The sequence below is a fragment of the Salminus brasiliensis genome, chromosome 21, assembly GCF_030463535.1.
Source record: "Salminus brasiliensis chromosome 21, fSalBra1.hap2, whole genome shotgun sequence".
NCBI lineage: Eukaryota > Metazoa > Chordata > Actinopteri > Characiformes > Bryconidae > Salminus > Salminus brasiliensis.
In genome coordinates this window covers 23,173,507-23,192,948 of record NC_132898.1, presented here as the reverse complement: position 1 = coordinate 23,192,948, position 19,442 = coordinate 23,173,507, and positions in this window count along the sequence as shown.

Sequence of the window (19,442 nt, the reverse complement as noted above, 5' to 3'; positions counted from 1 at the left end):
TTGCTTCATAACTGAGAAATGTGCTTTAATTTCACGGAAAGGATGATAGATTATAGCATATATATATATATAGAATAAATAATAAAAAATAAATAGAAAGCACTGTAGGTTAGCATGTTGAATCCTTCAGTTCAGATTTATTATTAACATAATTCTAAATAATTAATTTTTGTAAAATAGTCAATCTGATGGAAAAAAATACATTTACGTAATAATCAAAAACAGAATAATACTGGAGTGATTTTACTCCTGTATGAATCTGATAAGTTTGGATATGCAAATCTCCAATGCCCAACACCCACAATACTGCTACTGCCTGTGAAAAATGGCTCTGTACAGTTATGTCCATCCAGAAGCCAAACAGATGGCAGGTGTTCACCTGGGCCCGCAAGGAGGTACCTGGCCACAAGGCCAAATTACACTCCATAACAAACACAGTACAGCCAGCACTGCGGGCCTGAGCGGAGGGGACTGACGGGAACTCTGCTGTAAATTGTGGTGAAACTGTGCTGCAGGTTAGAGGGAATAATCAGACCCGTAGCTCAGAGCATCAACACTCATACTGCTGCACCTTCTTCAACCTCAGGGCCTGAACATCTACCCTGACAAAGCTACAGCGATTCACACAAATACACTCATATAAAAAGTTGCAAACTACTACAGCTACTACAGCATCCATTATGTCAAAGCTAAACGTATATAAGTAGAATGGCGGGGCTAAACTGCTGTAGACTGAAAAGGTGTGCCTAAACTGCTACAGGCTGAATGGGAGTGGCTAAACTGCTATAGGCTGAATGGGTGGGGCTAAACTGCTATAGGCTGAATGGGAGGTGCTAAACTGCTATAGGCTGAATGGGAGTGGCTAAACTGCTATAGGCTGAATGGGAGGTGCTAAACTGCTATAGGCTGAATGGGAGGTGCTAAACTGCTATAGGCTGAATGGGAGTGGCTAAACTGCTATAGGCTAAATGGGAGTGGTTAAACTGCTACAGGCTGAATGGGTGGGGTTAAACTACTATAGGCTGTGTGGGAGTGGCTAAACTGCTACAGGCTGAATGGGTGGGGTTAACCTGCTACAGGCTGAATAGGATCAGCTAAACTGCTACAGGCTGAATGGGTGGGGTTAAACTGCTATAGGCTGAATGGGAGTGGCTAAACTGCCATAGGCTGAATAGGATGGCTAAATTGCTACAGGCTGAATGGGTGGGGCTAAACTGCTGTAAGCTGAATGGGTGGGGTTAAACTGCTATAGGCTGAATGGGAGCAGCTAAACTGCTGTAGGCTGAATGGGTGGGGTTAAACTGCTACAGGCTGAATGGGTGGGGTTAAACTGCTACAGGCTGAATGGGTGGGGCTAAACTGCTACAGGCTGAATGGGGGGCTAAACTGCTGTAAGCTGAATGATGGAAAGCTCAAGTTTACGATAATGACTGGGTTTGTTGTGAGATCATTTTTACAGGGGTGCTTTTGTTCTTATTTGATGTTCAGAGCTCATTATTAGTGAGAAGGGGGTGAAAGAAGACGAGTATAAAACAGGGAGCAGAAAATGAAGCTTTGACCTTTAAAAGACCTTTTCTTTTAATTGCTGTGGAATTATTCGCCAGTCGTCGAAATAAGGAATAAGGTCTTGGTTTTAATGAAACCTTTGAAAGCAGAGAGCAATGTGGCATTTTTAAGTACCCAGGGCTTTTTAAAAAGGAATTTAAAATGACAAAAGTGCCAAATATTCTTAATTAAGCCCTGCTGAGACTTTTATATCTTCAATACTGAGAGAATAAAAGCTAAATCAGTGTCTATTAATTAGATTTATAACTGTACTGAACATTCATTTTGACCTGGAATCCAATATGTGGCCATTTCTCAGTTTTTACATTGTACCTAAACCTTGTATCTCCAAAATGTCAACTTTATACAAGCATTTCTAGCATATCCATTCTCATTAAATTATTACATTTACATTTACGGCATTTAGCAGACACTTTTATCCAGAGTGACTTACAAAAGTGCTTCACTATTTACTGAAGAAAAACCCCAGCTAGTTTAAATAGACTAAAAATAACAAGTTATACTAAACACAAATTATCTTTATAAAGAACCACTGCCAGATTCACATTATGCCAGTTAAACAAAAGAGGCTCTTGAAATATTTTCAATATATTTTTCTTAATAAGAAGACCTTTAGAAGGGGGTGTGTTTCACTGAGGCTTACAGCGCTGGGTGATAATGAGAAAATTCCATATCATGATATTTTTCCAAAGATGTGCAAGATGATATATATATATATTTATATATTAGTATTGATGTTGATTGATTAGGATTGATGAAGTTTAATTATTATTTAACTGAGTGTGGCTACTCTATACACTAAACTGAGATATATGTGGGATGCACTGATATGGGAACTATGGTCTGGACCTGCTGGGCCCAGTTACAGTGCAAACTAAAATAGTTCTTGAGTTCAAACTATAGCATATATATATATATTAGTTTTGGATTCAATAGTCTAGTTCTGTGTATTTAGTTCTATATATTAAGTATATTCAGTATATTTAGTTCTGTATATTTAGTTCTGTATACTGGTGCTAGAGTGATGTAGAGTGATTACCTGAGCCTCCTGTTGAACATTGTACAAATGTTCATATAACACAATAAACCTTGACTTGCCGTACACAGTTTAGACATTCACAATAGAACTGTGATTGGGTTGCTTCCGTCTCAGTGTCCAGAGCATTTCCTAAAGCCGGAAGGTCAAATCAATGTCACATGACGACTGGTCTAACAGAGCGTGAAAAGCACAGTGGAACACAGTAGTTCAGTGGATGTATGAATTTTATCAGCTGTCTCTGGATATGCAGGAGATTATCCCTACGCTGTGAAAGCCCTGAGGGAGGTTTATTTCATTGCTTTAGCCTTTAGGGATCTGAAAGATGAGTCGTTTGGCGTATCCCACCATTCCGCTGCTGTTTAGCACTGCGGCCGGGCGCTTTTCCCAGCAGATGGATAAAATAGAGGAAATCCGTTTCTGCGTGAGTGTGATTCTGTCGCCATCACTCATCATTCCCACGTTCTCACGCTACGGAGTGTTTGTTTGGAATGAATGAATAGTAGACTGTGATGGAAATGAGAGATTTCCTGATGCACTGAATGGTTTCAGCTGGCTTGAATTGAGGTCACAGATTTACACTCCTAATGTTGTGTGATTGTACATGTGTTTGTGTATGTGTGTGTGTGTGTGTGTGTGTGTATTTGCAGGTGAGCTGGTGGGTGTTTGCCTCATCAGCACTTTCTCTCTCCTGGGCTGTGTGGATGGATGCGGTCTCCATGGCGACTGACCTTGTTCTGTCTTTTCCTGCACGTTTTTGGCTGGAGAACTTTCCCAGCCTGAAAAAACACATACAGAGAGGAACAGAGGCAAAATACCAATAAACAAACAGGGCTGGATCAAACAAACAGTAAAGATACAGTATTTGCATATTTCATCATTCTGGAGTTAATCATCTACTGAACGTCCAGCAGCATTTATCTGCTCTGCTTTGTTTATAATGACCACTGAGAACTGCCCGGGACACAATAAGAGTCCTGTGTGTGGTGTGCCAGCAAATCTAGGCCTGTTTTATGCTTTTAATTGTCTTATTTTATTTAAAAATAAGAGGGGCTGAGATACCCTGGGCTAAGATGTGGTTTAAACAAGTAGCAAAGCCCATAACACAGCAAAACTCTGAAATATCTGGTCCCCTCTGTAAACATATTTAGGTAAGAACATGTAGGCCATCTGACCACTTTCAGTGATCTATTAATTTATTTGTTTGTTTGTTTATTCCTGTTCATTTGATTATTTATTTTCTTATTTTATGTAATCCTGGACAACCCGAACCAGAAGACTGAGGTGATCCCAAACCTGAAACTGGCCAGTTAATTAATCTGACAACAGACAAATCTCTTTTATACAAGCTAAAAGAAGAGTCTGGAGAAGATACTGAAGAATGTGTGTGTGTGTGTGTGTGTGTGTTTTAGAGGGTAGAAGAAGGACGGACACACTGCTGAGAGCCAGGTCACTGTTTTTAACCTCACACACTTTCACACTTTCACACACACACACATAATGAAAGCCTGAAACAGAGAGAGGAAAGGATGGAAGAGAAGAGGGAATAGAGACAGAGAGAAAAGATTTGTTCTGTAAGTATTACAGTAAAACAAGAGTGATTAGAGTGAGGAGAGTGGTTAGAGTGATGAGAATATATATATATATATATATATATATATATATATATATATATATATATATATATATATATATATATATATATATATATATATGAGTATTCAAGTGTGATTAAAGTGATAAGAGTGATAAAAGGGATTATAGTATAATAGAAGTGAATACAGTGAGATAACAGTATTACAGTGTAATAAGAGTAATTCGAGTGTGATGAGAGTGATCAGTGTAATGAGAGGGATTAAAGTGTGATGAGAGTGATCACAGTGTGATGAGTGATTCAAGTGTGATGAAAGTGATAACAGTACAATGATAGTAATTAGAGTGAGATAAGAATGATCAGTGTGATGAGTGTGATCAGTGTAATGAAAGTGACTAAAGTGTGATGAGAGTCATCACAGTGATAAGACTGATCACAGTGTGATGAGAGTGATTAAAGGGTGATGAGAGTGATCACAGCGTGATTAGAGTTATTACAGCACAATGAGAGTGAATAAAGTGAGATGAGAGTATTACAGTGTGATGAGAGTGATTTGAATGAGGTGAGACTATTAGAGTAAGATAAGAGTGATTACAGTGCAATGAGAGTGATTAGAGTAAGATCAGAATGATCAGTGTGATTAGAGTGATTACAGCATGATGAGACTGATTACAAGAGTATTGCAGTGTGATCAGAGTATTATAGAAAGATGAGAGTGATTAGAGTGGGGGAAAAGGTGACTACAGTGTGATAAGAGTGATTAGAGTGAGATGAGAGTAGCACAGTGTGATAAGAGTATTAGACTGAGATCAGAGTGACAGCAGAGTGATGAGAGTGAGTAGTGTAATAAGAGTGATTACAGTGAGTGTGATTCTGTCGCCATCACTCATCATTCCCACGTTCTCACGCTACGGAGTGTTTGTTTGGAATGAATGAATAGTAGACTGTGATGGAAATGAGAGATTTCCTGATGCACTGAATGGTTTCAGCTGGCTTGAATTGAGGTCACAGATTTACACTCCTAATGTTGTGTGATTGTACATGTGTTTGTGTATGTGTGTGTGTGTGTGTGTGTGTGTGTATTTGCAGGTGAGCTGGTGGATGTTTGCCTCATCAGTGTGCCTCACTACAGTGTGATAAGAGTGATTAGAGTGAGATGAGAGTAGCACAGTGTGATAAGAGTATTAGACTGAGATCAGAGTGACAGCAGAGTGATGAGAGTGAGTAGTGTAATAAGAGTGATTACAGTGAGATAAGAGTGATTACAGTGAGATAAGAGTGATTACAGTGTGATAAGTGATCACAGTGTGATTAGAGTGATTACAGCGTAATGAGAGTGATTAGAATGAGATGAGAGTATTAGTGTGATCAGAGCATTACAGAGAGATTAGAATATTACAGTTAGATAAGAGTGATTACAGTATAATAAGAGTGATCAGAATAAGAGTTGAAAATGACAGTGTGATTACAGTGGGATGAGAGTGATTACTGTGTAATAAGAGTGAATAGAGTGAGATAAGAGTGATTGCAGCATGATGAGAGTGATTACAGTGAGTTGAGAGTGATCTGCTGTAATGGTCTTTTTCCTTGTTGGTGCAGAGTAGAAGTTGTTTCATCAGAATACCTGAAGGCATTCCAGTGTCAATTATCACCAGACAGTTATGTCCTTCACACCTGGTCCACTAGGCCAAGGCTGTTCTGACCATGAGGTTGTCCGGTGGGTGTGAGGTGATGACAGGACCTGATTACTTCAGACAAACCAGCACAACAGAGCTGCATCACAAAGGGAACCTGTTAATGGAAACAGGTCATCACTAAACTAATCCTCTACATCATATACACTGTTAACTTTTTAACATTTAAAATCTATCATATTAAATTATAATATACATAAATAATATGACATTTTATAATAAATATTTAATATATAACACGAGTTGCAAGCTTAATAGCGTACAATGTAATATACAAAGTAACACATGTAACAATTAAATCAAGCAAGAGTACACTGTATATATACTCTACACTGTAAATCAGTGCATATATGAGTACACTGTAAATAAAAAAGTGTATATATGAGTACACTGTAAATCACTGTATATATGAGTACACTGTAAATCAGTGTATATATGAGTACACTGTAAATCAGTGCATATATAATTACACTGTAAATCAGTATATAAACAAGTACACTGTAACTCTTGGTATACGAGTACACTGTAAATCAGTATATACAAGTACACTGTAAATCAGTATATATACGAGTACACTGTAAATCAGTGTATGTATGATTACACTGTAAATCAGTGCATATGCAAGTACACTGTAAATAAAAAGTGTATATATGAGTACACTGTAAATTAGTGTATATATGAGTACACTGTAAATCAGTGCATATGTGAGCACACTGTGAATAAAAAAATGTATACACTCCTCACTGTAAATCAGTGTATATATGAGTACACTGCAAATTAGTGCATATACAAGTACACTGTAAATCTTGGTATAGGAGTACACCATAAATCTTGGTATACAAGTACACTGTAAATCAGTGTATATACGAGTACACTGTAAATCAGTATATATACAAGTACACTGTAAATCAGTAAATATACGAGTACACTGTAAATCTTGGTATACGAGTACACCATAAATCTTGGTATACAAGTACACTGTAAATCAGTATATATACAAGTACACTGTAAATCAGTGTACATATACGAGTACACTGTAAATCAGTGTATATATGAGTACACTGTAAATCAGTGTATATACAATTACACTGTAAATCAGTGTATGTATGATTGCACTGTAAATCATTGCATATGCGAGTACACTGTAAATAATAAAATGTATATACTCTACACTGTAAATCAGTATATGAGTACACTGTAAATCAGTGTATGTACGATTACACTGTAAATCAGTGCATATGCGAGTACACTGTAAATAAAAATATTTATATACTCTTCACTGTAAATCAGTGCATATGCAAGCACACTGTGAATAAAAAAAATTATATACTCTACACTGTAAATCAGTGCATATGCGAGCACACTGTGAATAAAAAAATTATATACTCTACACTGTAAATCAGTGTATATATGAGTACACTGTAAATCAGTGTATATATGAGTACACTGCAAATCAGTGCATATACACATATGTGGTTGGTGTGGTGCAACAGATAACACCACCACCTGCCATTGAGTTACAACAACACCATGTGGGAGACCAGGGTTCGATTCCCGGTCTGGGTGACTATGCTGCGCTACACCAATAAGAGTCCCTGGGCAAGACTCCTAACACTACACTGGGCCACCTCTGTAATACGAGTAACCTTGTAAGTCGCTCTGGATAAGAGCGTCTGCTAAATGCCATAAATGTAAATGTAAATATACAAGTACACTGTAAATCAGTGTATATACGAGTACACTGTAAATCAGTGTATGCACGACTAGACATTAGACAGATCCGTTGCTTTGGCATTTCATATACTCCTCATATTGTATTCACAGTGGTTCTAAGGTCAGGAGCATGTGTGCTGTTCCAGCTGCTGCTGTTCTGCAGGAAGATCTCCTGCCCTGAGTGTGCTTTGTCACACACATACACACACACACACATACATACACACACACACACACACACACTTACACACACTCTCTTACACACTCACTGCCACCAAACAGATAAATATTTCACTATTTCAATCTTGAAACTTTCAGAAATCTGCTTATGGGACAGAGAGCGGTCCCCTTAGAGTGTGAGGATCTCGCTCTGTGTCATATATACATATATTATTTCTGAGACTAAGTGTGTGTGTGTGTGTGTGCGTGTGTGTGTGTGTAAAGTACATGTAGTGACTTGTGTTTCTGTTATTCCTGCTTTCTGTTTAGTTTTGCTCTTTTGTAAATGACCTGTATTTCTACAAACTGTAATGTAAACCAGCATTCAGTACATGCTGTACTTCACAACAGCAGCTTCAGAACCATGCTGATGCTCCACTGACTGTGACAGGGTGACTGGCGTCTCTGTCATTGCCACTCCGGGCTGGAACGCCAGGTTTGGTGGAGTTGCATGAGAACCTCTCTCCAGAACTGCATAAAGCTCAATGTAACTCGCGTCATATTAGTGTAAAATCCTGTATTATTACTCTACGCGCTTAACCGCATACTTATTTACCTTCAGATGCCGCGTCTCTATATCTCAGCTTGCCAACAAATGCATGCATACAGCTGTCCAGTGAAGTAAACGTGCATTACACTTCCCAACTGTAGGGGGAGCCCAGAAGCAAAAATCACCAAATCTTACATAACGCTGCTTTAATGTATCTTCAGTCGACTTGAAATATTGTTTTTTATTATAGACATACCTCTTGTAGCATTTTGTAAAAACTAGTGGTTTGCACAAACCAAAAACTTTTATGTTGATAAATGACATTTTTACTGTTCCAAGTCTGACTAGTGCGCCCCCTAGAGGCTGAAACTTCAAGCGTCTGTAACTCCACCTCTACTGATAATGAAATAGTGAGGATTTTACTCACTATTACACAGTGGTGGGCGGCGACCTTCTAAGTGTTGACACTCCCACTGGTAGCTGTAGCAACGAACGAAGCAGAAAACTCTCTAGCTGTGTACAAAACTGTGCCCTATTCTCTATATAGTGAACTACTAATGGGGTTCCGCCATTCTGTACTGGTGTCCAAAACACAGTGCCATATTTTCAGTGCACTGTAACAATCCCATAATGCACCACAATAAGTAGTTTACAAACAGTGTACACTAAATGTACCCATAATCCATTGCGTTGTTTGTTTTAAAGATTTGCGCACCAGTTGAATAGTGAATAGGCAATCTTACTATGCCCCGCCTCTAGGCGCAGATTATTGACCCCCTAACATTCATATCTCAAGTGATACTGGGGGGCTACTCTTTAATTCATCACCCGATTTAAAGACTGATTGATGCTAATAAAGACCCCACCTCACAACCCTTAGGACTTAAAGGATCTGCTGCAGGGGTTGTGTGTAGTCCATGCCTTGACAGGTCAGAGCTTTTTCGGCGGAATGAGGGGGACCTACTCAATATTAGGCCTGTGATTATCCAGCTACTTTTTGGCCCAAACGCCACAAATATCATGTACAGTTATGTTAGCCGGGTTGTCTAATTAAATCTGAACACTCTGCAGCACTTTTCTCATTACAGCTACAAAATTACACTAATTACTCTTCTCTGTGATGAAGCACGTCCCTGTTCAGGCCTCTCCTGGTGGAGTTACAGTGTCCTCTACGTTACACCAGTTTTAATGACCACTGCACTGACCCCACATCATTATTACAAAAGTGAATGTGTTCTTCATTAATTTACTGACTTAGGGTCTCCCTCATTCTGCCGAAAAAGCTCTGACCTGTCGAGGTATGTACTACACATGTTGTGAGCCAGTGAGCCTTGGCCACTTGTGACCCAGACGGCGGTTTACCGGGTTGTTCTTTCTTGGAATATTTTTTCGTAGGTACTGAACACTGCATACCGGGAACACCCCACAAGACCTGCCTGATATGATTATTGTGAGGTTAAATGTATTGCCATAAAATTCACTGAAATAAACCTTTAAAGTGTGTTAAAGTGTGTGCTCCTGTATAATCTCACATTTCTGAACGCTGCCTCGCACAGTTCTAGAAATAATATGATGAGGTTGGCCATGGGGGCAAGATTAGGCTCGGCTTTGTTCGCTAAAAACAGTAGCAGCATCTTGAAGACTGAATTTCGTCTGTGTTTTTGTCCATGTTTTTAGATAACAGTGGGTCATACAGTGTCAGAAACCACAGAAGCAAGCCTTTTACAGATTACTGAACAGGAGTGTGTGATGATTTAGGCCTGCAGCCAGCACCATGCTAACTAGATCCATTACTTTAGCTAGATTCCAAACCCTGACGATGGCCTACAAAGCCAAGAATGGACCCAGCCCTCCATACTTGATGGCCTCCATTACACATTAGAGTGTGTGAGGATATAGGCCTGCAGTTAGCACCATGCTAATTGGTTCCATTACTTCAGCTACATTAGCTTTGTCGCTCCAGTGTAGAACTAAAGAAGCACACTTCAGACCCTGAACATGTGTTGGTTGATTAATTACATGTCACATATGAGGAAGACAGTGTTCATATTTAGGTTTTAGCTAATTCAATGCTTGTGAAATGGGGTAAACTGGTAAATATCAGCACATTTTTGTCATTCCTTTACCCATACCGATAAAACCCCAAGTTGTTTACGTCGGCTAATGTCATTGATTAAATCTGTTCATGTGCAACCGCATTTACTGACACATTTGGTCATTTTCATAGCACAGTGTACTGGTGTGTTTACTGTGTGAAACGCCACTGATGCGCCATGTTGGGGTATTGTTGCAGTGAGTAACATTCGTGAGACAAACTCAGCAAGGACGACTGCAAGTCTTACATGGATAAACTGTGATCTTTTAACAACACGGATCCGAACGACTTGTCCTCTAGACGTTGAAGGACTGGAATGCTATTATGGCTGCTTCCTACCTCGTACTTGGATATTGCCAACTTTGCTTTTACCTGTGAACAGTTCGGAAACCATAAATCCCTGAAGCTCAAGGACATTTCATGGGTGCAGGACTTCTATTTCTATTTTTACAGAAGAACTGCCACAGCACAATCCTAACAGCAAAGGTAAGCTGTTAACTGCTACAGCACAGTCCTAATTTATCAAGAAACCTGTGCTTACCATAGCAGCCTTTCTTCATTTGCATTAAATCTTCCTCCCATTAAAGCAAGATATTATGAATAAATTACAAATGGCATCCTGGTTAAAAAGAGCACTACGTCTGACAGACCCGCAGTAAGCAGAAAGTGGACTGTAGGACATTTTACAGTCTTAACAAGACCAGATTAAGCCATTTCTGCTGTTAGCTACTTTAGAAGACAGAAAAAACAACACCACAGATAATAAAATTATACTATATGATTCATACATTTATGAAAGGAATATAATTCATCTTATATTCTGAATAATTGAAGCTGACCGCAGAACAGCCTTGATGCCTCCAAAATACCTCCAAAATGACGGATTGGTCATTGTGGGATATGAAATTCTACGACGTGTTAGCTGCTGTCCGAAACCACCTAGTACCATAGTACCACACCAAGTTGCCAAAATGAGAGATTACTGAACATCTCTTCACAGTTTGAGGAGAGTGTGTGATGATTTCGGCCTTTAATTAGATTCAAAACTCTGAAGCTGGCCTATTAAGCCAAGAATGGACCAGCCGCTCCGTACTTGGTGGCAATGGTCAAAAGCCGAGCTGTACCCTTCGAGCCTTAGAGCCCTACCCAGCTTCTGGCTTGGCTTGACCCGCCATCCCTTAAGATCCACGGAAGACGAGCATCCAGGTTAACGCCGAATGAAGACCCATCTCTTCTAAGAGTACTTGTGGGAAGTGTAGTGTAGAGTATTATGGTCTCCATACTGGCTTTAGTAGTATCTAAGCTTAGAGGGATCTTTGGATCCTAGTCTATACAGACTAGCTGAGTAAACAGTGAAGCACTTTTGTAAGTGGCTCTGGATAAGAACATCTGCTAAATGCCTTAAAAGTAAATTAGCATAATGCTAACTGACATAGCCCAGCTCGGGTTTTAACTGTTTGTTAGCTCATATAGTGCCATCATAGCACCGGTGTAAAAAAGCAGCTCCCGGCTGATGTAGGAAAGTTCACAAAGTTCATCTGAAGTTTACATCTCAGAGCTCCAGCGGTAAAGAACTCCTGCCTCTGTCAAAGTGAAACAGTTGTTATGGGCTAAGCTTGGCCGTTGGTCCTCAGGCTGACCAGCTGCCGTAGAGCCTAACTCAGGTGGAAATAAGCTTTGCCGAAGCTGAAGACGGTCTTCACTGTTAAAGTGTCACTGAATGTCTTTACCTCAGGCTCTACCAGCTGTTCTCTCCATCTCACTCTTTCTTCTCCCTCAGGATATCTCCCTTCTCATCCCGTCCCACCTGCCCCGGTGCTCAGAAACTAACTCTGACACTCCAGCACTTCAGTGAGGCCAGAACTTTGTTTTTAGACTCTACAGGGTTTCTGCTTCTGTCATATAATTCTAAGAGTGTGCAGAGACGATGTGCCTGGCCAGAGCAACAACACACACACACGTATATATATATATATATATATATATATATATATATATATTTTTTTTTTTTTTTTTTTTTTTTTTTTTATATATATATATAGTTTCAATGTGATATAATATGTAAAAATATAACTCATATATCACACATTTCTATGTAACAGTAATATAGCCCATGGGTTTCATGCATATATGTAGGCATTTACATGTAATAATAATATATTTTGTATTTTATTATGTATTATGTATTCCATATGCTCTGTTTCATTATGTATATTATACAGCGAGGCAAGAAAGTATTTAGTCAGCCACTGATTGTGCAAGTTCTCCTACTTAATTCACATAGTGAAAAAAAAATCCAGGAAATCACAAGATTTTTAATCGTAGGATTTTTAAAGAATTTATTTGTAAATTATGGTGGGAAATAAGTATTTGGTCAATAACAAAAGTTCAGCTCAATACTTTGTAACATAACCTTTGTTGGCAATGACAGAGATTAAACGTTTCCAGTAAGTCTTCACCAGGTTTGCAGGTTGGCCCATTCCTCCATGCAGATCTCCTCAGGAGCAGTGATGTTTTGAAGCTGTCGCTGGGCAACACTTTCAACTTTCAACTCCCTCCACAAATTTTCTATGGGGTTGAGGTCTGGAGACTGGCTAGGCCACTCCAGGACCTTGAAATGCTTTTTACAGAGCCACTCCTTCACTTCACCTGAGCGGTGTGTTTGGGATCATTGTCATGTTGGAAGACCCAGCCACGTTCCATCTTCAGTGCTCTCACTGATGGAAGGAGGGTTTGCCTTAAAATCTCACGATCCATGACCCCTTCCCTTAACACGGATCAGTCGTCCTGTCCGCTTTGCAGAAAAACAGCCCCAAAGCATGATGTTTCCACCCCCATGCTTCACAGTAGGTATGGTGTTCTTGGGATGCAACTCAGCATTCTTCTTCCTCCAAACACGACAAGTTAAGTTTTTACCCAAAAGTTCTATTTTGGTTTCATTTGACCACATGATATTCTCCTAATCCTTTTCTGGATCATCCATATGCTCTCTGGCAAACTTCTGACAGGCTGGACATGTACTGGCTTAAGCAGGGGAACACGCCTGGTACTGCAGGACTTGAGTTCCTCTTGGCGTAGTGTGTTACTGATGGTAGCCTTTGTTACTTTGGTCCCAGCTCTCTGAAGGTCATTCATCAGGTCCCTTGTTCTCATCCCAGTTCTGTGATTTTTGTTTACTGTTCTCATGATCTCATAAATAAAGTGTAATCTACCTTCTGAGCTCAACAGTAGCGACGCTGCTGCATAATAAACGGTTAACTTGCTGAAGTTTGCAGATTAATCATGTGCATTAATGCGTTAACGTTGACAGCACTGATATATATATATATATATATATATATATATATATATGTCATTAGTTTTTATATATATCTTCCAGATCAGAAGTGGTTTTGTTTCTGGTGTGAAAGAAAATTGTGGAGTTTGTCTAAAAGCACAAACACTCACAGAAAGTTACAGATGCCCTTTAGGCTCGACCACTTCTGCAACTTGTAGACAGACATTTAAATTAGCTTCAGCTGACCTGGTCACACACTCTCTGCGTGTGTTTGTGCATAAGTGTGTATTACTGCCCGTCAGCAGTAGATTGTCCAGGCCCTCCGCAGGCAACCCGCCTCTGTTCAGTGTGTGTGCGAGAGTGTGTGTGTGTAGAAGTGTGTATGTGTTGACAGGCCCATTACCTGAGTGCCGAAAGGCAACTGAGACACACACACACACACACACACACCTTATCAGGGGCCGAGCGCCTGCCCCAGCGCTGATAAAAGCTTCATTCACTCCTCCGTCAGTCTAAAACAGCGAAAGGCCAGGAGCGTCTACAGGCCGTCAGATATGAGGAGGACCAGAAACAGCATCGCAAAGAACACTATGTGTGTGTGTGTGTGTGTTTCAGAGAGAGAGAAAGTGTGTGTGTGATAATAGTCTCCGTAAGGTAAAAAAACTTCAGTCAGTCAGAGAAGCTGGACTTGCTGCTCAATGACACGAAAGGTTAATCAATATGTCGGTGTGTTGCGGCGCTTTGGGGGATTTGCTTGATTGTAATCTGACAGCACTGACAGCTCGCGACCTTACTGGATATTTGAGGAGAAAAAAGAAAAGTCATCTGAGCAGAAAGCTGCGGTTCGAACTGCATTGTTAAATCCAAGCTGTCACCATTTTTTTTTTTTACAGCAGATTTCCAACAAACGCAGCCCTGGAAAAGTTTCTTCTCAGGAGTCGAACTGTTAATCACAAGCTGTCGCTTCCCAGAAACCGACACCTTGGTAAATCTAGCCAATGTGCAGTTCAGACAAAGTTGCACTCAAACAGGCCCACTGTTGTAGAAGTGCTCATTCTCAGGCTCCGCCCACCCCAACACACTGAAAGTGCAGGTTTTTGGAAACACTCTCCAGGTTTTTACCCACCCGCTGTATAGGCTTCCCCATCACTTGCCATGCTCCGGACACAAGGAGGGTGCACATGCCTCTCTTCGAACTGCCGCCAATGCAGCATCACTAGGCAGCCAACGGACTGGGAGGAAAGCAACGTATCCCTGACTCTAATACATTAGAGCCAGCCAGCATCACAATTGGAATGATGAAAGGGGGAGATCGCCACCTGCATACCCAGAAAGAACATGACCAATTGTGCTCTCTCAGGTTCAGACTGCTGATGGCAAAGCAGCATAACCTGGGGATCAAACTCCCAATCCTCAGGTCATAGAGGCAGCTTCTTAGTCTGCTGAGGTTCAAAAAACTTTTGAGCACTTTTGAGAGCTGCTGTATTGTTTTTACAGCATATAGTTGTATTTCACAATACATCAAGGGTCAGCATAACAACTACCGTAGTTTATTACCGCATTTTACAACAGTGAAGATCACAGTGACAGGTAGAAGGGCCTGAAAGAGCGTTTTCCAGGAATGTACTGTGAAATGATAAACAGTTGCATGATGGGACTGTGGGAGCGAGGATGGGAGAAGACTGGAAACGCAATCCTGACGTAACTTAATCTTCAGTAAGTGCAACTATATATTCTTTGGGAATAATTTGTTGGGATGGTTTGCTAGGTTGTTAGCTAGGTTAAGCTAATAGTACTTTGTTACGAGATGGTGGAAGTGGCTCAGCCTAGTATTCATGCTTTCTGTAGCTTGCCGTATACACCGCCACCCAAGCCGTACCATGCCTCGTTACCCGTGCTTTGTTAGATTTGGACTAACGTCGGCGTTTGGAACACTATGGGCGCTCATGCTATTGGTTGCCGCCAATATGCCCGCCCTTGTTGACAAAGGGACTACGTGTAGTCATGTGGGCCCTACATTTTAGCCATGTGAGCGCTACATTGTAGTTGTGTGGCGTCTTACTAGCGCTAATAGCCCCATCAGTTTGTACAGAAGTCCCTGTAGTGACTGAGTAATCCACCTTAGTGTGTAATAAGCCTCGGGGGGTTGAGGGGTTAATGCCAGTTATGCTCTCAAGGACTCAAACTCACGACCTCCTGATAACAGAACCAGCGCTTAGGCAGTCACACCATTGGGTAAACTGTACTATATGAACTAACAGGATTACAGATTTATATAGAAGTGGTGTTTTAGACGTGGCAGTGAGACTCCAGAACACATCTGAGCTAAACTGTTTCAGACACCTGGATACAATGGGGGAAATCGCTCCCCATTTATAGCTGATGGGATTTGTGTGTGTTTACATGTATGCAGTCCTCATGCATGTGTGAATGTGTGTGTACTGGCACCTGGAACCCAGCACAGAACTGAAACGCTGCGTTTAGATGATTAAACAGGGTCAGTCGTGTTTCAGGTACTGCAGGGAGGAGACAAACACGAATTCTGATGTTATTTCATGCCCCAATTCACTGTGACTGAATCAACACCATATGTTGATTCAACCCATCCAGACGTTTAAACCTGGAGAGATTAATTCCTGGATTAGTTCAGCTAAAAATTCTCCAAAACTGCAGCGAAGGCCAGGAATCCCTGTTTAATACAGTGTGTGTGTGTGTGTGTGTGTGTGTGTGTGTGTTCAGTAATGTCAACGCTGATCTGGAATCTGCTCTTTTCCTGTTCATGTGACTCTGTTTAAAGAGCAGCGCAGGTGTACAACTGATCCTGAAACAGCAGCTGAGACACCAAATCCTCACAAACGCAGATCTGAAGGTGGATCTGAGCTTTAGGGTGGAAATATCTGTGTGGAGGAACATCCACAGTCCCAACACCAGCCAAGTCATTCCAGTCTGTCTCTCTCACACTCACACACACACACACACACCTGTCACTGTCACTCCATCCAGCTGGTTTCCAGTTCTCTCCCTAATTTGAATGCAGTGGTGGAAATGTACAGCCCAGAGTGTCATTTCATTTGATCCAGTGATGCTCTTATTCTTTCTTCTTTCTTCATGTTAAATATTAAAGCACCCATATTCTATAATTCAGGTTCATTCCCCTATTTATTATTTCATACTGGATAATAGTGTTCTAACATCTTCAAACTGGATAATAGTGTTATTACATCTTTATACTAGATATTAATGTTATTAACATTTCATACTGGATAATAATTTTATTACAAATTCATACTGGATAATAATGTTATTACACCTTTATACTAGATATTAATGTTATTAACATTTCATACTGGATAATAATGTTATTACAAATTCATACTGGATAATAATGTTATTACACCTTTATACTAGATATTAATGTAATTAAAACTTCATATTGGATATTAATGTTATTACATCTTTATACTAGATATTAATGTTATTACACCTTTATACTAGATATTAATGTTATTAAAACTTCATATTGGATATTAATGTTATTAAAACTTCATATTGGATATTAATGTTATTACACCTTTATACTAGATATTAATGTTATTACACCTTTATACTAGATATTAATGTTATTACACCTTTATACTAGATATTAATGTTATTAAAACTTCATACTGGATAATAATGTTATTACACCTTTATACTACATATTAATTTTATTAAAACTTCATATTGGATATTAATGTTATTACACCTTTATACTAGATATTAATGTTATTATAACTTTATACTAGATATGAATGATATTAGAACTTTATTCTGGACATTAATGTTATTAGAAATAAAAAATTTTTATCATTCATATAAATATCATTCATTCAATGGGCTCTCTTCCAACTGACTGCCCTGCAATATGCCTCATTTAGAAAAAAAAAGAAACTCTGTGCTGGAAAAGTCTTTATCATTTCAGTGCAACCAGGTAGGACTACACTGCTGTAGAATTAATACACAAATAAATATACATACATTTTTTGTGACTAAAGCTAAGTGGGCAGGGCTAAACTTATAAATGGGCGGGACTACACAGTGTAAGGAGGAGTCAAACTGTTCTAGGCTGAATGGGTAGGCCTAAACTGCTGTAGTCATATGGTAATATGTCAAAGGTTGTGACATCACAACCTCAAGATGAATTCACGATGATATTTCTGTAGCCGGATTAAAACATAACAGTAGAACATGGACAGTAGCTGTGGATGTCACAGCAGTATAAACATTATTTCTCATTTAAATAAAATAACTAAAGCAATACTTTCTCAGACTTCTGCACAAATCAGCCGGAAGCTTCCGCCGCCAAGCAGGGGCTTCAGGGGCTTCATCTACAGGAGACGAGATCCGGCCTGACCGACGGGGGGGACGGGATCCCGGCCAGAAGCATAATGAAACCAGCCTGAGTGCCATATTGTGCTGCGTTTCAGCCGACTGTGTTTACTCTCCGTGATTTCTGTCCTCATGCACACCCTGCTCACCCTCCGGCCTGGAACCGCACACTGCCAGCCTGGCGGCGTGCCAAAGCCATGAACGAGAGGCAGCCTGAGCGAATGCTAATGTGTGGCTATGATATTGGTATCCGTTAGCAACCAGCTAGTAGGAACTGTTCAGAGCCGCAAATAATGAATACTTTATTCTATATCTGTAAAACTGCACTGCGGAAACAACAGAGCAGATAAACGCAGGGTGTGTGTGTGAGTGTGTGTGTGTAAGATCAGTAAGGGTCGTGTCATGCTGTTAATCCCTTAAAGGTCAGTCACAAACCTGCAAGGAGATTTATTTTTTTTACACACACATATACACACACACACACACACACACAAACCTCTATTTTAGGACCACTATATATATATATATAATATAATATATATATATATATATAATACAAAAGTATTGGAGCACCTGTTCATTTACTGTTTGAAACACTGCTGTGAGCATTAGTGAGGTCAGGATGTTGGATGATCACCACCCTACCTTAAAAGTATTGAGTGGAGAAACACAGTTTCACTGCTCTACGGTTCAAATGCACATCTGTGGCAGTAAGGGGTGCATCCTATCCTAAAGCTGAATCCACATTTATTACTACATCAAACATCTAAAATTAGATTTAGCTCCAGCACTTCAGCTGCAGATGATTAGAACATGGGTAGAGGGGATTCTGGAGGAGCCTGTCTTACTTAAACCTCAGACATTTAGGTTGGTTTGCAATAGGTTGGTTGGTGTCACCATGGCCAGATCCAAAGAACTCTCTGAGGCCTTCAGAAAGAAGGTTGCAGATGCAGTGAGAAATTGCCAACATGGCCAGGGCAGGCCTTCCTCACAAGTCCAGCCCGGGAGCAGATCGCGATGTGTAAAGAAGCCTCCAACAATCCTAAAACAGAATCTACAGGTAGCTCCTGCTACAGTTGATGTCAAAGTACAGCATCAACCATCAGAAGGAGAGACCATAAACCATCATGGCAAGACTAAAAGTTTCATCTGTCCAAGCAAGTTCCAGAAGTCCTGGTCCTTGTCTAGGTATTTTTTCTTTGGCAAAGTTTAGTCTTGCCCTGATACAAAGTTTCTGTGTGATGGTAACAATATGTACAGCCTTGTAGAGAAGTACTGCCGATAGCATAGGAGCAGATAAACATGAACCTATTGGCACCATGCCTAATGCCAGGTGTGGGCTAGAGGGGTATAAAGCCCCCCAACATTGAGCTGTAGGACAGTGGACCTG